General features: G+C 40.4%; 1 long non-coding RNA gene across 1 annotated transcript; it reads right to left on the bottom strand.

Annotated features, from left to right (window-relative positions):
* Positions 1 to 1,061: 1,061 nt before the first annotated feature.
* LOC137646125 (uncharacterized) lies at positions 1,062 to 20,976 on the bottom strand. Its single transcript, XR_011045397.1, has 3 exons — positions 20,853 to 20,976; positions 19,255 to 19,391; positions 1,062 to 1,167 (listed from the first exon to the last, which is right to left on the bottom strand). It is a non-coding gene; the product is annotated as an uncharacterized lncRNA (long non-coding RNA).
* Positions 20,977 to 21,874: the final 898 nt, after the last annotated feature.

Genomic DNA, 21,874 nt, shown 5'->3' with positions numbered 1-21,874 from the left:
AGCAAACTCATAGGAGGATATGGCAAATGAGGATCTTAAATGATTAAATTCAGCCTAAAACCAATAAACATGGGCCTGCACATCACCCATGGCCGAGACGAAGGCAGAAGCTAAAGGTCTCGGCTCGCTAAGAAGGGCAGGAAAAACTATGTCAACAACCACTATCAAAAGCTTAATTGTCATTCTTCATAATTAAATTTCCAGGAGACTGAAACGAAATACCCAAAGAAAGATCTGGCCTGGAAAGGTTAAGGCTCCGGCTTTATTTCTCTTCCGAGGCTGAAGTAGTCGGAAAAGAACAATCACACCTGGCTTTCTTCCTGCATCCAATGAACTTCTCCCATTGAGAGGATAACCACTTCCTACACACATCACAAGGAGAATACATAGAACACTCACGTCCTCTGCACAAAGGACGAATGAAATGAGAATCAACGTCAATGTAGGTCATAAATTTACCAAAAGGGTGCCCTTCAACAACAGGCCATGTACACATGAACACTTACTTCACACTCATGCTGAAGATAAAGAATAAAAGGGCCGAAGAGGTCAGTAACAAACAACAATTGACTGGCAAACGGAAGCAGAGTGAGGATCCCAGACACGAGCACTACGCAACAGCCCTAAGGTGGATGATGCAGCCTTCTTCACATTAAAGGTCTTTAAAGGTTGCTAATGAATGGCAGATGCAAGGGACAGTAATATTGCCCTAGCAAGCAGGACAATGCCCTAGAGACTGACCATATATTATATGATCAGCGCCCAAATCTCTCCACACAAGCTAGGACCAGAGAAGGCCAGGCAGTGGCTGCTGATGACTCAGCAGATAGAACTAGAGGCTCTCCCAAACCCCCAACCTTAGCTCACAAGGATGGTAAGGTTGCAGACACTAATGGCACCAACGAGTGTGAGCGGGACTCGAACCCCAGACTGGTAAACACCAGGCAGAGACGTTACCAACAGATCAATAATTCTTCAATTGGTCGTAAGAGGCTACACCAAATGACGAGGGTTTCTATCCACATATGAACTAACGTTATTTATGAAAAAGCAACATAAATCAAGATCTCTGATACTTTACCTGAGGTTCTCAGAGAGATTCTCCCCCCAAAGCAGCATCCCTTCTTCCTCCTCTGTCTTGTCTCCTGTACACTGGCCATAACTCTCCTAAACTGTAAAGTGTGTGTTAACGTCAATGTTCACATTTTTTTTATTAGGATTTAATTTGTATTAATTTTTTATGTTAGGTGTTATTTGCTCTTTATATGACATTCATTGCAAACCTTTAAAAAAAAAGGGTATAAACTTTTACGGACATGTGGAATTCATTGTGATTTTCCCTTATTTCTTACGATAAACTTTCTCATATTTACGAGCCTGTTCCTACAACGAATTAAACGCCTAAACCGAAGTACCATTAGGCTACTATAATTTTTAAAAAATTCTTGAAAACCAAGTAAAGACTCCAGCAAATATAGACATTTCCCGGTCAAAGTCTTAATTTTCATCTAAAAACTAATACTGTATTACATTGAGTTTACTTTCTCTAGAATTACATTTTTTTTTCAAGAGGGTAAAATGGAGTGGACAAACTAATCAGGGATGAACCAGCAAAATATGTGATGATAGGCCAAGTGAATTAATCAAAATAATGAAGACCAAGATCTTGTTAAAGAGGATTATGCATTTATCAGTCCACTAGAAATCAAAAGACAAGGTGTGAAGAATTTTTCATTGCAATGTAATACTAGTGGAGGTTAGGTTGGGTTGATAGTCAGAGCCATTTTAATAGGTAAAAAATTATGAAGCAAAAATGGTAGTTGATGGTATAAAGCATGGAAACTGAAAAATAAATGATTCAATGTAAATATAGCATCAAAAGAAAAATTAGGGTAAAATGGCTTAGAAATCATATAGACAATACATAATGGAGAAAGGTTCATGACATAACAGAAGGATCAATGGGAAACATTACACCAGAAGAGGCTTTGGAAAAAGTCTTTGAAAAGAATAAAGTACTGAGTCCAAGGATCATCAGAAGCAACTTTAAAAACAAGAAAGCCAGCAGTCTATGAGCTTGCTCATGAAAATATGGTAAGAAAGATTTACAGTACTGTAGTGGTATGCAAAGGAAAAACTCCGAGGAAAGACGACGAAAGTAGTAGTCTTTTTATTGAAACAATGTCATGAAAAGCACTGTACCACAAATAGAAGATTGAATTAAGATAATGATTAAAATGGCATTACAAAGGCAGGGGATACCAGAAATTTTCATTTAGATAATGATGTAACTACTATAATACTATATTAAACTAGAGGCATTGACAAGGGTAACAGAAGTCAGATATGTCCCAGGATCAGCATGGAGCACTTGGCTGTTTTTCATAGTAATAGAGGAAGCTACAATTTAGTAAAAGAAAATCGCTCCCTGTCAAGATACTTTCTGATGATCTAGTGTTGACAACAGAATCTGAGGAACATATGGGAAGATTTTACCCGGGAAGAACGGAGTAAGGATGAGAACTGAATAAGAAAAACATAGCTAATGGTGACGAGAGAAAACATGAATAGGTTCAATCCGGATAGCAGCCACATGTTTGCTGCAGGAAAGGTGAATGGATGTAGTGCGTACTAAACATTATGTAACAAGAGGTGTGATAAATATAAGTCGGAAAGCCTTAAAAAAGGCAAACCATTTAAGCAAGTGCTAAGAGAGCAATAAGATTTGCTCCAGCATGGGGGAAATGGAGATAACTGGATTACAGTACTGCATTTCTTGGATTGGATTTATGGATTTGGGTTACATTATTATTACTATTATTATTATTATTACTTGCTAAGCTACAACCCTAGTTGGAAAAGCAGGATGCTTTAAGCCCAAGGGCTCTAGCAGGGAAAACAGCTGAGCGAGGAAAGGAAAAAAAAGGAAATATACTACAAGAGAAGTTTAAGAAAATTACAAGAGGAAATATACTACAAGAGAAGTTTAAGAACAACAACGTAAAATGAATGTATTGTAAATAAACTATACAAATTCCAAAATAACAAGAGGAAGGAAAAATACAATAATCTATGAGGCCATTCAGCACCCTGGTGCATCTAGGGTAAAATCCATCAATTACACTGGAGGTAAAAGTTTGACAGCAAAATGGAAGGATAAAAAGCAAGTGCATCTGGGCCCAAAGGAGTGCTGCAAAGACCCAGTGAGCTTGACAACTAATCAATAGAAATGTACCATTACTAGAGAACAGAATAGACTTAAATTGTACTAAAGGCCTGAATAACTTTTATACAAGAAATGCTGGCATTGACAAGAACAATGTCAGACTTTGAAAAAGTTTAACATCATACTATTAAGATTTATGGCTGGAGTACTACAAATGAAGAACTCCCCCTGCCCCCAAAAGTCAGTAAAAAAAAGACTGAAAAAACTAGATTTATTCATCTTTTGGAATCTGGACCATATTATCCGGCATTACAGCTGGGGATACCATTCGGAGAGAAAGTGGAACTATGGTTCAGACAAGTAATAAGGTAGGATGAGAAAAATTTGTCAGAAGTGCTGTAGATATGAAAGTGGTAGGGAGAACAATCTTTAGGAAGAGCCAAAAAATAATGGAAAAGGGTTTATCATACAAAAACCTAGATTTTCCAAGATTTTGTGAACAATGCAATAAAGAGGAATGAATTTTTACATTAACCTTCTCAAAGGAAAGGAGTGGTAAACACAGTGATGCTTATGATGAAAGGTTGGATGTTCTGTAATCATTTGTATGAATACAACAGAGGTTGTTTAACTTGTATGTTGATGGAGTGGTGAGAGAGGTGAATGCTCGAGTGCTTGGACGAGGATTAAAACTGGTAGGTGAGAATGATCATGAATGGGAGGCAAATCAGTTGTTGTTTGCGGATGATACTGTACTGGTAGCAGACACAGAAGAGAAGCTTGACCGACTAGTGACAGAATTTGGAAGGGTGTGTGAGAGAAGGAAGTTGAGAGTTAATGTGGGTAAGAGTAAGTTATGAGATGTATGAGAAGGGAAGGTGGTGCAAGGTTGAATGTCATGTTGAATGGAGAGTTACTTGAGGAGGTGGATCAGTTTAAGTACTTGGGGTCTGTTGTTGCAGCAAATGGTGGAGTGGAAGCAGATGTACTTCAGTGAGTGAATGAAGGTTGCAAAGTGTTGGGGGCAGTTAAGGGAGTAGTAAAAAATAGAGGGTTGGGCATGAATGTAAAGAGAGTTCTATATGAGAAAGTGATTGTACCAACTGTGATGTATGGATCGGAGTTGTGGGGAATGAAAGTGATGGAGAGACAGAAATTGAATGTGTTTGAGATGAAGTGTCTGAGGAGTATGGCTGGTGTATCTCGAGTAGATAGGGTTAGGAACGAAGTGGTGAGGGTGAGAACGGGTGTAAGAAATGAGTTAGCGGCTAGAGTGGATATGAATGTGTTGAGGTGGTTTGGCCATGTTGAGAGAATGGAAAATGGCTGTCTGCTAAAGAAGGTGATGAATGCAAGAGTTGATGGGAGAAGTACAAGAGGAAGGCCAAGGTTTGGGTGGATGGATGGTGTGAAGAAAGCTCTGGGTGATAGGAGGATAGATGTGAGAGAGGCAAGAGAGCGTGCGAGAAATAGGAATGAATGGCGAGCGATTGTGACGCAGTTCCGGTAGGCCCTGCTCCTTCCTCCGGTGCCTTAGATGACCGCGGAGGTAGCAGCAGTAGGGGACTCAGCAATATGAAGCTTCATCTGTGGTGGAAATGTGGGAGGTTGGGCTGTGGCACCCTAGCAGTACCAGCTGAACTCAGCCGAGTCCCTGGTTAGGCTGGAGGAACGTAGAGAGTAGAGGTCCCCTTTTTTGTTTTGTTTCTTGTTGTTGTCGGCTACCCCCCAAAATTGGGGGAAGTGCCTTTGGTATATGTATGTATGTACAACAGAGCTTATACACCCACTTTGTTTACAGTCGAGATAATAGATATTTCTAGTGCATATTAAAACTAACTTGACCCCACAAAACCAAAGTGTATGCATAATGTGTTGAACCAGTTAAAAATTTGATAATTTCTGTAGGCAAGAAAATTGATAGCAAGAATAAAAAGCAATTTCCCCGGACATCCATGTATTTTTACACTTAACGCATGTTTTACTTTTAAGCTGTTAACCCTTCAAATAAAGTGATCATTAACATAAGAAGGGTATTTAACATAACCTTGGTAATACAACATAGTTAAAATCTGAGGTTTCCAAGGATATAAATTCCTTAAAATAGTATCGCCAAACCGGGCAACATTGTTCAACTCATAAGGCAAAACCAAATGAAATTTATCTACAAATAAAAGTTATCAGGCCTTTAACCCTGGATAGGTACGCTCCTCGGACACCCCTTTAAGGGTATACTCGGACGCGAACGACCCCGACGCCAAAAAAAATTCTTGAAAAATCAGTTTTTGCAGTAACCTCCTTTTTTCTTTTGCCAAAAAAAACTTCAATGAATGCTTAAAACAACTGTAAAGATAAATACTACTCATCTGCAGAAAAACTATTTATTATAAATATTTTAAAAAATTAAGTAGAAAAAAAAAAAGACCTGACATAAAAATTCATAAAAAAAAAGTTTATACATATATACACAAATCCTTTTAGGAATTGATTCTTGAATGTTTAGGACACATCTTGATGTATTTTGGATGAAGTCAGACCCATGGAGGTGAAGATCTGAAATGATCTGAAATGAGAAAAAAAGGGTAACTTTTTTTGGCCAAAAAAATTTGTCCAAATTTCATGAATTTTTTGGGGTACCCAAATGAAATAGGAAGTGGCTAATTTTTTTAGGGAATAAACATATGTTATCCTAAAATAGAAATATGTAAAAAAAATCTTCATTATTTTGTAAATTACATTTATATCAGGGGCCATATCTAAAGGTAATTTTTTGAGTACTTAGAAATTTCGTAAAAAAATACATATATTTAATATATAATATGATATTTATGCAGGTAAAAATATACCAAAATATCACAAATTCTATAGGGAACAAGAATATATATAGATAGGGCAGCTTACGCTTCGGATATGTCCACAAAATGGCCGCCAACCACACTGACTCAGACTCCCTAATCTGCCACTTGAAATGTAGGAAGGGCATGTCAATTTCAAGGTGTTATTTACTAATCTAATTATTATTGGATATGCATAAAAATTGTATGGTGGGTTGCTGGATAATTGTCGATTATTTTACGACTATAAAATTAAAATTCTGACCCAAAAAAAATTTTTTGAAGGGAAATAAAATCGAAAAAAAAAAATGTAAAACAATATAATATTTTAGCTAAAAAAATTTGATGATATTCAATCAAAAAAAAAAGTAAACAAAATTTTCCGACAAATAAACATCTAGAGGAATCATTACTCTGTGATAGTTCCTTAGTACGTAGTAATTTTGAAAGAATTGGGAAAAAACGAAAAAATGGCAATCACCGGAAAATCGAACACATACCTATATATACGCCATATCTGGCTAAAAAAAAGATAGGCATGGGTAGCCAGATCATCTAGAAACACTTTCCAACACTATAAAAATATAAGTTTTGCGACACTACTTGCCAATTCCTTACGGTAACATGACTGAGCAAAAAAATGCAAAACAAATAAAAAGGGGCACTCGCGGAAAAATGGCTAACATTCTAATATACGGCATTTCAGAAGAAAAAAAATTCAGCCACGTGCTAGGCAAACCATCAAGGCACATTTTCCGACAAATAAACATCTAAATGAATAATTACTCTGTGATAGTTCCTTAGTACGTAGTAATTTTGAAAGAAATGGGAAAAAAAAAAATGGCAACACAGGAAAATCGAACACATACCTATATATACGCCATATCTGGCTAAAAAAAGAAGATAGGCATGGGTAGCCAGATCATCTAGAAACACTTTCCAACACTATAAAATTATAAGTTTTGCGACACTACTTGCCAATTCCTTACGGTAACATGACTAAGCAAAAAAATGCAAAACAAATAAAAAGGGGCACTCGTGGAAAAATGGCCATTCTAATATACGGCATTTCAGAAAAAAAAAATTTCAGCCACGTGCTAGGCAAACCATCAAGGCACATTTTCCGACAAATAAACATATAAATGAAATATTACTCTGTGATAGTTCCTTAGTACGTAGTAATTTTGAAAGAAATGGGAAAAAACGAAAAAATGGCAATCACAGGAAAATCGAACACATACTTATATATACGCCATATCTGGCTAGAAAAAAAATAGGTATGGGTAGCCAGATCATCTAGAAACACTTTCCAACACTATAAAAATATAAGTTTTGCGACACCACTTGCCAATTCCTTACGGTAACATGACTAAGCAAAAAAATGCAAAACAAATAAAAAGGGGCACTCGCGGAAAAATGCCCAACATTCTAATATACGGCATCTCAGATAAAAAAAAAAGACATGCACGTGTTAGCCCAACCATCAAGGCACACTTTCTAACACAAACATGAAAAAAAAATCAATAATATACGGCAATTCCTTACTACGTAGTAAATTTTTACAAATATTGAAAAAAAACAGAAATTGGCAACCGCAGTTAAATACCCAATATACCAATAACTACGTCGTATCTGACAAAAACAAAATCACGCATGGGTAGCCAGATCATCTAGACACACTTTCCAACACTAAAAAAGCAAAAGTTTTACGATACTATTTTGCAATATCTTACGGAAAAATGACTTGGCAAAAAAATGAAAAAAAATGAAAAAGGGACACTCGCGGTAAAATGCCCGACATTCTAATATACGGCATCTCAGATAAAAAAAAAGACATGCACGTGTTAGCACGACCATCAAGGCACACTTTCTAACACATAAACATGAAAAAAAAATGAATAATATACGGCAATTCCTTACTACGTAGTAATTTTTACAAATATTGAAAAAAAACAGAAATTGGTAACCGCAGTTAAATACCCAATATACCAATAACTACGTCGTATCTGACAAAAACAAAGTCATGCATGGGTAGCCAGATCATCTAGACACACTTTCCAACACTAAACAAGCAAAAGTTTTACGACCCTATTTGGCAATATCTTACGGAAAAATGACTTGGCAAAAAAATGAAAAAAAATGAAAAAGGGGCACTCGCGGTAAAATGGTCCTCGTGGTGATGAACGACATTTTAACTAAAAAAAAAATCATGCACATGGTAGCCAAACAATCCACCAAGACTTTCCACAACTGATAACCTATACAAGTTGCACCATTCTACGACAATTTCATAATACGTAATAACTTTGATAATTATGCAAACTACCTTAGAAGGGTAAACTCGGTCGCGCTCGACCCCGACGCGTCTCAGAAATCGGGGAAGGAGTACAGCTACAGCAATGCACATCTGGACACTACTAGAGCGTGTAGGGGAGACACCTCCTGCAGGTCGATCACCCACAAATTCAGTCACGGGGGTGAGTCACGTGAGAAAAACCTGTTTTTTTTTGACGCTCGGGGTCGCAAACGACCCATCGTACCTATCCAGGGTTAATTCATTAAATGTAGCAAAACAACTATGTGACCAAAAATCTATTCGTGATAGGAAGATATACTTTCCAAATTGACACACAAAAATGAAACTACTGAGAAACAATTAAAGCAAGCAAGGCATAAGCTTACTTATGGATCAAGTATCATAACATCAACTTAAAAAGTACTACCAATAGCTTGTATTCCGAGACATTACGTGCTTTCTTGAATTATAACAAACTGGTATGTGATGAGAAAGTGAAATTTCTATGTTTGACTTTTTCAAATGATCTGTATTTGATTTGTGCTAAATTATTCTAAAAAACATGAAGGATACAGAATTTCTTGAAAATTGTAAAACAAAAAATGTAACAAGATTTTCAGCAGTCAACTTAAAGGTGCTGTTTAAATTAGTTTTCTGGGTCGAATCTGTGGCGCCCGGTGAAAAGTCCTTCTTGTATATCTTTTCTGATAAAACCTTCCAATTATACCAGAGAAAGATAAAAGCATGGAATGCTGAGGTTACAACCCTAGCACGAGCACCTTTTGGGTGTCGTGTATAAAGCAAAGGCGCGTGAAATCCACTATTCACAGGTTGTCTTCCATTTAGTTAATTCCTTCGTCAAAGGGATGGGCCGATACAGAGGCCCTAGACACACCCCCATCGCCGCACCACCCACGCCACGACGCGAGCGCCATCTGAACAACATCCTTCTTTTTGGAATACAAAGTGTTGAATTGTTTTGTTGTGCTCTCGGTCTTTTTTATCAATCGTGGATTTATTTTGTCATGTCCGAAGCTCCATCTTCACACATTCCAATGTGAAGTACCATAGTTTGTTTTGACAGTATTTTATTGTACCGGGCTTTTGTTTTATATCCAGTATAGTCTGTTTTGTTATTCCCGTCTGGCCTTTCATGGCGGCCATTGTTTGTTCACTGTTTGGGAATTCATCTTTGTCTGCCCGTTTAGTACTCTGTCACTTAGGTTCTTGGTTAAGTCCCTGGCCTTATGCCTTTAGAACCGTTATTATTTTTATTTTTATTTTTTTGTGTATTTATACTCATGGTACTTTTTGCTAGTAAGTCCAGCCTACGATCGAGATAGCGATTTAGCTTTGTATTTGTTTAGTACCCGCCCCTCCGAGGCGTTCGTCACTCGACTGTGCTATTTATTTTAAGTTTTAGCAGTTGCTATTCTTCGATCGTAGTGTTTTATGGATGTAAAGGTTTATTTTATACGTTTATAATAGTGTTGTGTGTTTTTTAGTCCTGTTTTTGTGTTTAAGAGAGCGAGAGCTTGGGGTCCCCGTTTTCTGTTCGCAGTCACGAGTTACCCCTTTCTCTCGTTTTCTTTCTTAGCTCAGGTGGGGGAGCGGATTTCCCGTTTTCCGTTTTGTGCGTTCAGCGGGTTCTCCCTCCCTCACCTCTCCCCCTCTGGGTGGATGATAACTTACGAGTTATTTATTTTTCGTGACTTTTCAATTGTTAGCGTTATTTTGGTCCGTGTTTCGTCCTCTCCCCGTTACGGCTCGGGAGTAGTTATGAACATTTTCCACTCCGCCTTGAGTTATACTCCGCCATGAGGGATTCTCAATAACTTTCGTTCTAGTGTTATATTTATATTGTTTACTACATGGGACGGGCTTCATATTGTTTAGATACGACCCTCCGGTGGCCCTTACTTCGGTCTCAGGCCACGGCCATATCCACAATAGCCTTTGTTATTACAACTGTGTTTGTTATTCACAATAATTATTCAGGACCTTTCTTCTCCCTCCGGCCTCACCGGAGATCGTAAATACGCTTTACTATAATCTAAGCTTTAGTCATTAGCTGCGGCTTAGCTTTTTATCTTTCACAATTGAATTATTAGCCACAATTGAATTATTCAGGGCATCTCATTATCCTCCGGCGTCACCGGAGGTCGCCCAAACACTTCACACTTATAGTTGCCTTAGCTAATTAGCTAAGGCTCCTTTATTCAGGACATTTCATTACGCTCCGGCCTCACCGGAGCTCCGGCTTCACCGGAGGTCGCCCATACACTTCACACTTATATTTGCCTTGCCTTTAGCTAAGGCTGGTGTTTATATTTATTTTAAGGGCATGTCACTGCTTCCCCGACCCTTGGAGGTCGGCGGATTGCTTTAAGCTAATTATCCTTATGTCATTAACAGACATTGGGTGCATTACAAATATACAGAAATTGAATATTAAAGTGCCAACAATGGTATGGGGCGGTATCAACTTAAAGTTAATATTCAGTTGTTTGGTCAATGTAATATGGGTGCTTAGGTAATTCAGTGAGTGCCGGAACTCTAAAATAATAGGTTTTTTATCCCTTATCAGAGTTTCAAGCAACACCAGCCTTATGTCTCCTTTCTTTTACAGAAGGCCCGTTGTACTGCTGAAGGATGCTCTGCCTCGTTCAGCGACCCCGTTGGGCATGACCTCTGCCGGTCTCATGCTCACTGCTCCATTCCCTTTATCCAGGAACCGGGACAGGCCCAATACCCAGTGTGGTTCCCGGATTTGTGCTCGTTCTGTTACGAGTTGTCGTCAGTTCTGCTGAATGATGATGTAAGTGGTTTTCCCTTTGTTCCTTATTTCTCATTGGCAGACACTAATATAGACATGAATATGATATACACAGTATATTTGGGAGGGCAAACCCCCTCCTCCATCACTAATCACTGCAAATCTTACAGGCCGATGATGTCTCTCTTCGGTCAGCAAGGGCTACTCTTCGTCCGTGGGTGTCGGGCTTTGGCAGGAATGCCCCGTCTGGCGCACCCTATCTCCTCGATGGGGATATGGCCTCCCGTCTCTTCCCAGGCTCGACTACTGCTGCAGTCTCCCCTGACTTTGCTGCCCCTTTAATTGAAGAAGTCAGGGCTACCATTTCCGTGGAGGACGAACCCCTCGTACCGATGGACATGGCGGGTCTGGATATAGACGTAGAACCCAGGGACGAGCAGGTAAGTGGTGCCGAGTTGGTGGAAACCCTTTTCTCTCCTACTCCCTCTCCTACCTCTTCCTTTCTAGGTTTTGATAACTCTAAGGCTTCTCCTCGGGATCCCTCTGCCTCCGTACGACCCAAGGTGAAGCCACTTCGAACTTATAAGACTTCAGCTTTGGCCAGTATCAACGTCACCGGTCCCCGGACCCTCGACAGCTCCTGATATTCATATTGCTCCTCGTAAAACCGCTACTCCTAAGAAGTCTAAGTCTACCAAATCCAAGAAAAAACCAACGGGTGACTTTCAGGTACCCTGGGCTGATCTCCTCCCCATCCAACTGATCAAAGGATTGGTCAGGGATCAAGTTCAACATCACTCTGGTGCAATAACAGAGATTAAGGATATGATGGCTACTCTGATCCGCGCCGGAACTCAGTTTCCTCCCCCTTCTGCCCCAGACGCATCGAAGCTGCCGCCCTTCGATAAAAACAATCCTTGGCGGTTTGCTTTGCATGCTCCATTCGTAGATGGCTCCCTAACTCTGGAGGGCATGGGCACCCGCCCTCTAGAGGACCTGGAGTTCTATCCCCCGGGCCTAGCATTCCCGTTCAATGGTTTTGTACGGTTAAAGGAACATGCATTGGTCCGTATGGACAAGGTACCGAAGGAAACGGTCATATTTCCAAAAGAGCAGGCCCAGGCTATCTGGGCCAGAACACTATCAGAGTGGGGGTGTATTAACTCCAAGCTCACCCCTCACAAAGGTTCCTACACTATTTTTACGACAGCGGCCTCCATCTCTTTGCCGCTCATAGACAAAGTCACAGAGCTGACTATACAGGCCATCAAAGAAGGCTCTTCCATGCCGGCTCTCAAGGAGACGGACCCCACCTCTTTGCTTATTCCGGGTTCCTCGGCAGCCTGGGATGCTGCGGCCTCTACCTTCACGGTGGGGAAACTAGACCCGGACTGTGCCTCTACTCTTTTCTCTGAGAAGCTTCCCAGATTAATAGAGAGTCTTCTCAAAACTGAGTTCGAGACCCGTACTAGACTTGCTAGGTCCCTCCAATCCATCACCTCCATGGAGTCCCTAGCATCTCTTTACCCAGAGGAAACGCTGTTCAGAGTCGCCACAAAGAACCAGCTGCTATCCTACCAAATAGATCTCCATGACTTCTGGTCAGCTCGGGTTAGTTGCAGGAAGTTCGTTCTGTCGGAGGCCACCATCAGGCATGAGCCGAACAGACTGATAGCTTCCTCCTGCTGGGGTAAGACCCTCTTCCCTCAGACCGAGGTGGATAAGGTTCTTCAGGACGCAGCGAGGGCAAACCAGAATTTGCAGGTAAGGTGGGGTCTCTCAGCCAAAAAGAGGTTCGAACCCCAGAGACACACGTTCTTCAAGAAGAAGCAGAGGTTTAGTCCTTACAAGGCGGCCCGGGGTACCTCGTCCCCACAGCCTTCCGCGGCCTCGACTTCTCGACAACAGGCGCCTCCTCAGCAGGTAGTCTACCTCGCTGCTCCCCCTGGTACACAGCCCAACTCCTCTTGGATGCCCTCACCTGCATACAACCCTGCCTACGAATCCTCCGGTTCCTTTCGTGGATACCAAAGAGGGAGTTCCAGAGGTAGAGGACAGTTCCGCCAACGCGGCGGGCCTAGAGCAAGGGGTTCCCGTGGAGGGAGGGGCCCTAAGTTCACTCCCTCCCAATGATGTGATGCCGGTAGGAGGGAGACTTTATCACTTCCGGGATCATTGGACCTTCAGTCCATGGGCTCACAGCATAATATCAAGGGGCTTGGGTTGGAAATGGTCACGGGGATCCCCTCCTCCACCGGTGACCTTCTTCCAGAGACCCACTCCCATCCTGGAAGAGTACACTGCGGAGTTACTCAAGAAGAGAGCAATCAAGCGGGTTCGATCCCTGAAATTCCAAGGCCGCCTGTTTACAGTCCCGAAGAAAGACTCGTCGGCGTTGAGGGTAGTTCTGGACTTGTCGAAGCTCAACTCTTACATCCTTTGCGACAAGTTCCGTATGCTGACTATCTCTCAGGTACGGACCTTACTTCCCCGTGGGGCCGTCACCACCTCTATCGATCTTACCGACGCCTATTATCATGTCCCAGTAGCTCGAAACTTCTCTCCTTACCTAGGCTTCCGTCTCGGCAAGAGAGCCTTCGCATTCAAAGTCATGCCCTTCGGTCTCAGCATTGCCCCCAGGGTATTCACGAAACTGGGGGAGACGGTGCTCGAGCAACTTAGACACCAAGGGATACAAATCGTCGCCTATCTGGACGATTGGCTCATTTGGGCCCAGTCGCACCAGGAATGCAACAGAGCTACGTCGAAGGTACTCCATTTTCTCGCCAAACTGGGCTTCCAGGTCAACCTCCGGAAGTCCCGCCTACAACCATCAAGCCTCTTCGAATGGTTAGGCATCCGTTGGGACCTCTCAAAGCACAAGCTCTCCCTTCCTTCCAAGAAGGTGAGGGAGATAGCTTCCAAGGTCAGGAACTTTCTCAAACACAAACAGGTGTCCAGAAGAGCTTTAGAACGAGTCCTCGGCCTACTCCAGTTTGCCTCACTGACCGATCTCCTATTAAAAGCCAAACTCAAAGAAATCAATCGAGTTTGGAGAAAGAGGGCGACAATACCTTTAAGAGACAAGACCTCGAAGATCCCCTCTGTCTTGAAAATGAGACTACAACCATGGTCCGATCGGAGGAACCTCTCCAAGTCGGTTCCTCTACAGTTCCCCTCTCCACAAGTGACAATTCATACCGACGCGTCTCTGAGTGGTTGGGGGGGTTACTCCCAACATCAGATGTTTCAGGGCTCTTGGTCACCCGCCATGAGACAGTTCCATATCAATGTTCTCGAAGCCATGGCGGTGTTCTTGACCCTGAAGAGAATCTCCCCTCCGAGGTCGACCCACATCAGAGTAGTCTCAGACAGCACGGCCGTAGTCCACTGCCTCAACAGGGGGGGGTCCAAATCACCCAACCTGAATCAGATCCTGGTCACTATCTTCACCTTGGCAGCCGACAAAGACTGGTTCCTGTCAGCAACTCACCTAGCAGGAGTCCAGAATGTGATAGCAGACGCATTATCCAGGACGAGCCCACTGGAATCGGAGTGGTCCCTGGACATGCACTCCTTCCGGTGGATACTCAGGCTGGTTCCAGGTCTCCAGGTAGATCTATTCGCGACCTGACTCAATCACAAACTCCCATGTTATGTGACACCGAACCTGGACCCTCAGGCTTATGCCATGGACGCATTAACCCTGGGTTGGAACCATTGGCAGAAGATCTTCTTATTCCCTCCAGTGAATCTTCTACTGAAAGACTTGCACAAACTCCGCTCCTTCAACGGGGCAGTAGCTTTAGTGGCACCTCACTGGCCAAAGAGCAGTTGGTTTCCTCTCCTCCTCGAGTTGAAACTCCGTCCCTTCCGGATTCCATTCCCCAAACTGACCCAGGTGGTCCAAACTCGGACTGTGTCAGATTCCTCAAGGATAGCCAAAACCCTAACTTTGTGGATTTCATGAAGTTTGCGGCACGTAGGGACGCAAACATCGACCCAGATAATGTCCTCTTTATAGAGTCAGACAAAAGGGACTCAACGATTCGCCAATATGATTCGGCGGTTAAGAAACTAGCGGATTTCTTAAGGACTTCAGACCATTCGGTTATGACTCCTAATTTAGCCATCTCCTTCTTTAGGTCCATTTTTGACAAAGGCCTAGCAGCTAGCACTATAACCACCATTAAGTCAGCTCTGAGGAAAGTCTTCCTGGTTGGGTTTAACATTAACCTGGCGGAGTCTTATTTCTCATCTATTCCAAAAGCATGTGCTAGGCTTCGACCTTTGGTTCGTCCTCAAAAGGTCTCTTGGTCTCTAAATGATGTCCTCAAACTGGCCTCCGACACGGACACCGAATCCTGCTCTTATATCACTCTTCTTAGGAAGACTTTATTTCTAACACCTTTGGCCTCGGGTTCCAGAATCTCAGAACTAGCAGCTCTCTCACGAAACTCAGAGAACATGGATTTCCTCCCTTCAGGTGAGGTACTTCTTTCACCAGACAGGGCGTTCCTAGCTAAGAACGAGGACCCCCAAAATAGGTGGTCCCCTTGGAAGATTATTCCTCTTCTCCAAGATACTTCTCTATGTCCGGTCACCACTCTCAGGGCCTTTTTAGCCAGGACTGCTACCCGATCGTCTGGCCCCTTGTTTATCAGAGAACAAGGAGGTACCATTTCCATACGTGGCATTAGGCAACAGATCCTATACTTCATTAAACAAGCCAATCCGGGATCATTTCCCCATGCTCATGATATCCGATCGATAGCTACCTCCATTAACTATTTCCAGAATATGGACTTTGATAACCTTAAGAAGTACACGGGTTGGAAATCTCCTATGGTCTTCAAACGCCACTATCTAAAGAACTTACAGGCTCTTAAATACCCAACGGTTGCCGCTGGGAGCCTTATCTCTCCCCATTGATCTTTTGTTCTTCCTTTCATCCATCTCTTCTCTTCTCCCTCCTACCCGCCACTCGCACCACGACGCCGCTTCCTTGGTGGTTCGTTAGCCCTAAGTGTATTACATATTAGGTTAATATGATTGTAACTATTATTGTTTTCCGTTGTTATAAGGTTGGGATATTCTTAGCCATGTCAGTTTTGTTGCATGTTTTCCTCTGATACTCAGAGGTTTCCTTGTTATCATGTTTGTTTATCCTTACTCTCACTATGCCCTGTGGCTAGTTTATATTTTATGCCTACTTACCTTAATTATATATGATTTTCTTTACATGGTGTTGTTTCTCTCCCCTTATTAAATTAGTAGTTATTGTGGGCTTGGAAGGCATTCTCTGGTACATTTTCACCGGGCGCCACAGGTTCGACCCAGAAAAGGGATTTTGACGAAGGAAAAATCTATTTCTGGGGAGAGACCTGTGGCGCCCGGTGAAACCCTTCCCCTTATTTTACACGATCCCACCCTTTCCTTTCCAAGCCATCATGGCCAATACAGAAGGATGTTGTTCAGATGGCGCTCGCGTCGTGGCGTGGGTGGTGCGGCGATGGGGGTGTGTCTAGGGCCTCTGTATCGGCCCATCCCTTTGACGAAGGAATTAACTAAATGGAAGACAACCTGTGAATAGTGGATTTCACGCGCCTTTGCTTTATACACGACACCCAAAAGGTGCTTGCGCGAGGGTTGTAACCTCAGCATTCCATGCTTTTATCTTTCTCTGGTATGGAAGGTTTTATCAGAAAAGATATACAAGAAGGACTTTTCACCGGGCGCCACAGGTCTCTCCCAAGAAATAGATTTTTCCTTCGTCAAAATCCCTTAATTGCAATTTTTATCAAAAGAATATATTGTGAGCATAACCCTAATCATTTTAAAAAACTATTAAAAACTTTAAAAGTAATTTGTATTTTTCTTAGCTATACAAACCAAAGTTCTTTACTAGTAGCAGCTTCTGGTGACAACTGATAAAGGCCAATAAAGAATTATCAAGGTTCTGGCAACTGCTGCCCAGTACCACTATATTTCCATTACTAGCTAAGCTGCAACCCTAGATGGAAAAGTAGGATGCTATAAGCCTAAGGACTCCAACAGTAATAAATAGCCCAGTGAGGAAAGGAAATGTGGAAACTACAAGAGAAGTAATAAAGTTAAAATAAAAAATAATTTCAAGAACAGTAACATTAAAATAGATCTTTCATATATATAAACTAGTGAGATTTGTCAACTTATTCGACATAAAAACATTAGGTGCATGTTTGAACTTTTGAAGTTCCACAGATTCAATTACCCGAATTAGGAATATCATTCCACAACTTTGTCACAGATCGAATTAAACTTCCAGAATACTGTTTAGTATTGTGACTTATGATGGAAAAGGCCAGACTTTTAGACGTAACGGCATGTGTAGTATTACACACCATGTATTCTCCAGGAAGATCTGAATGCAAGGGATGGTCAGAATTATGAAATATCTTATGCAACATGCATAACGAACTAACTGAATGATGGCGCCAAAGATTAATATCTAGATTAGGAATAAAATTTGATAGACAGTAAGTCCTTGTTCAACAAATTAAGACGAGATTCACCGTCTGAAGACCAGAGAGGAGAACAATACTCAAAATAAGGCAGAATGAAAGAATTAAAACACTTCAGAACTGATTGATCACCAAACATCTTAAAAGACTTGATCAATAACCCAATGTTTTGTGCAATTAAAGAAGAGACAGGCCTAATGAGTTTCTCAAAAGTAAATTTGCTATCAAGAATCACACCTTAAATTTTAAAAGTCATACAAAGATGGATGAAGAAACATTACCAAATCTGAGATCCAGATGTTGAGGAGCCACTATCCTTGACCTATTTACAATTAACTTCATGTCCCCGATTTTGCACCAAGCACTAATTTTAGCTAGATCTGTGTTAAGGGATTCAGCAACACACCAAATCACATATGTGTAGATAGTATGAAAAGTAATGGGCCAAGAAAACTACCATGAGGAACACTACATGTCACATTCCTACAGGCTACATTCTCTAGTGTCCATCAACAACAATAATTTGCAATCTTCTACTTAAAAATTCAATAATGATGCTAAGGAGACCCACTTACTCCCAGCTACTGGAGTTTTAAAACAGCCAGATGATTAACATTGTTGAATGCAGCACTTAAATCAAGGTCAATCATAAGAACTTCTTGACCACAATCAAGGGATTTCTGTACAGCATTGGTGATTGTAAGAAGGGCATCACATGCTCCAAGGCCTTTACAAAAGCCAAATTGTAAACTAGAGAATTGATTATTACTCGTTTAGATGTTTTGCCAAAAGACATTAAACAACCTTTAGATATTATGGGAGTTATGGAAATTGGCCAGTAATCAACTGGACTTGAGCTACCACAAACATTTTTCCCTCAAGAGATCTTGGTAAGAAGTATAATTTCTTTTAGGACATTTTAAAAAGATTTTTATGGATTTACATGACTTGTGAGATTAAAAGTCATCTTTGTTTATCATGTGACCAGGTGAAAGCCCATTAGTTTAAAATATTTACAAGATTAACAAAATGAAGTCTCGTCACTTGATTGTGTAACCAGGTTTACAATCAACACTCAAAAGGCATAACTGTTTGTCTTGAAAAGTCTAGTGACCCTGGTTGTAGTCTTGTCAAGTTTGGGCCATATGGCCAAACACTGGTTGCCAGGGGATAGACCACTTGGTCCTGAGATACAACAGGGGTGGTAGGGAACCTCACAGTGGCACTACAAGTTCAAAGTCAAGATGTTAGAAGGGAAAGGGGAATGGAAGTAAATTACAATATCAAATTGCGGGCCACAGCTAGGGGTCAAAAGGATGGTGCAAAGACCCTTCAGTAATGTATAAAGGTGCTCTAATGGCACTAAACCTCAGTAACTTATGGACCATATCCTCCTTTACTTTCATGCTACTCTAGAACCTTTCTTGCCTGTTTTAGAAGCACTAACACATCCAATTAGACAAACAGCCATTACCTTTCACCTAAATTTGGGCTGTATAGAGGTGTTAATGCCATATCGTTAACTTGAAATTCATCCAGGGAAATTTTTTCATAATTATGAATACAGTACACTGTACAACTTGTATAAAACAAGCACCAAATACAGTAAAAATTATCATGCATAATCTCCCAATAAAGTTAAAATGAGAAAATTAAAATGGATCCATTAAAATACTAACCTAAACAATTCAACACCAAACAAAACTTTCATTGTATATTGCTTGAAGAATCTTAGGCTTGATTTTTCCTTGTTCACCAATTTCAGTTCAATAAAATGCTTCGGTCTTGTATCATTGTGGCCCACAATAGGATTTACCTGTAAAAAAATTACTAAATTACTATTTGTTAGAACTCCAAGAATCACACCTTAAATTTTAAGAAATACAGAGATGAAGAAACATTACCAAATCTGAGATCCAGATGTTGAGGAGCCACTATCCTTGACCTATTTACAATTAACTTCATGTCCAAGATTTTGCACCAAGCACTAATTTTAACTAGATCTGGGTTAAGGGATTCAGCAACACACCAAATCACATATGTGTATATAGTATGAAAAGTAATGGGACAAGAAAACTACCATGAGGAACACTACATGTCACATTCCTACAAGCTACATTCTCTAGTGTCCATCAACAACTCCTCTTTGCAATCTTTTACTAAAAAATTCAATAACGATGCTAAGGAGACCCACTTACTCCCATCTGCTGGAGTTCTAAAACAAGAGCCTGATGATTAACACTGTTGAACGCAGCACTTAAATCAAGGTCAATCATAAGAACTTATTGACCACAATCAAGGGATTTCTGTACAGCATTGGTGATTGTAAGAAGGGCATCACATGCTCCAAGGCCTTTACAAAAGCCAAATTGTAAACTAGAGAATCGATGATTAGCCGTTTAGAAGTTTTGCCTAAAGACATTAAACAACCTTTAGATATTATGGGAGTTATGGAAATTGGGCAGTAATCAACTGGATTTAAGATACCACAAACATTTCTTCCCTCAAGAGATCTTGGTAAGAAGTATAATTTTTTTAGGCCATTCTAAAAAGACTTTTATGGACTTCAATTAAAAGTCTAGTAGTTTATCATGTATCCAGGTGAAACCCCATTCGTTTCAAGAATTTACAAAGTCTCGTCAGTTGATTGTGTAACCAGGTTTTCAATCAACAATCAAAAGGCATAACTGTTTGTCTTGAAAAGTCTAGTGACCCTGGTTGTAGTCTTGTCAAGTGTGGGCCATATGGCCAAACGCTGGTTGCCAGGGGATAGACCACTTGGTCCTGAGATGCAACATGGGTAGTGGGGATCCTCACAGTTGCACTGCAAGTTCAAAGTCAAGATGTTCGAAGGGAAAAGGGAATGGAGGTAAATTACAATATCAAATTGCGGGCCACAGCTAGGGGTCAAAAGGATGGTGTAAAGACCCTCAGTAATGTATAAAGGTGCTCTAATGGCACTAAACCTCAGTAACTTATGGACCATATCCTCCTTTAGTTTCATGCTACTCTAGAACCTTTCTTGTCTATTTTAGAAGCACTACCACATCCAATTAGACAAACAGCCATTACCTTTCATCTAAATTTGGGCTGTATAGAGGTGTTAATGCCACATCATTAACTTGAAATTCATCCAGGGAAATTTTTTCATAATTATGAGTACAGTACACTGTACAACTTGTATAAAAGAAGCACTAAATACAGTAAAAATTATCATGCATAATCTCCCTATAAAGTTAAAATGAGAAAATTAAAATGGATTCATTAAAATACTAACCTAAAAAATTCCACACCAAACAAAACTTTCATTGTATATTGCACTAAGAATCTTAGGCTTGATTTTTCCTTGTTCACCAATTTCAGTTCAATAAAATGCTTCGGTCTTGTATCATTATGGCCCACAATAGCATTTACCTGTAAAAAAAAATTACTATTTGTTAGAACTCAGTTCCAAATGATTTATACAATTAGAATGTCAATGTTATATTAATGAAAGTATGTTGAAACCCACAGGAAAAGTAATTCCCTATTCATATTCTCTTGTAAATATCTTGGGGGATGAATGCTACTACACTTACGATTCAATTAATACTCCTACCCTCTTACATAAAGAATATCTCCATGATTACAGTACAACATGTAACAACTTTCAATGTTCTCACCCATAATATTCATGACTGCAGTTTCAATTAGTGAACCCCTGTACTTGTGAAAACTTACTGACAGGATATCTTGAGTCAAACTTTAACAAGAGTGCCTTTGGTTTCTCAATATACCCCATTTTCAAAATCGAATAGAAAAGAAAAACTATCATAAGTGTAAAAAAATATTTTCTCTTAAATAATAGGTAGCTAATTAATTCTAGCTTAAATGTTCTCTCTCATTCCTGCTACAACTATAGTTCCTCTTTGGGAAATATAGGGCACAGAAGTTCTTAGGCAACTAGCCCCTCCGGCTATCAAGCTATACTTATCTAGAATACAACACTGGCAGTGCAAATGTATAATCAAATAATGTTAGGAATAATAGCAACAACAGTTGTAATCCGAGTAGTAGTAGGATATGGAGAGAAAAGTAGTAATAGTTCGGGTAGTAGTCGTAAAAGTAAATATTAGTAGAATAGTAATATAGTAGCAGCAGAAACAATGACAATATAAGTTATTTTTAATGTACATTAAAAAGCTGCATGATTAATTAAAATATTCCATTGTCTTTGAACAAATATGCTATAAAGATAGTTTTGAGGTCAACTTTGGATGTTTAGTGTTACATTAAATTCATCTACAACACTAACAAATA

Source organism: Palaemon carinicauda, chromosome 8 (genome assembly GCF_036898095.1).
Source record: "Palaemon carinicauda isolate YSFRI2023 chromosome 8, ASM3689809v2, whole genome shotgun sequence".
Taxonomy (NCBI): Eukaryota; Metazoa; Arthropoda; class Malacostraca; order Decapoda; family Palaemonidae; genus Palaemon; species Palaemon carinicauda.
The sequence above is the reverse complement of the archived record's forward strand: the minus strand, read 5'-3'. Positions and strand labels throughout refer to the sequence as shown.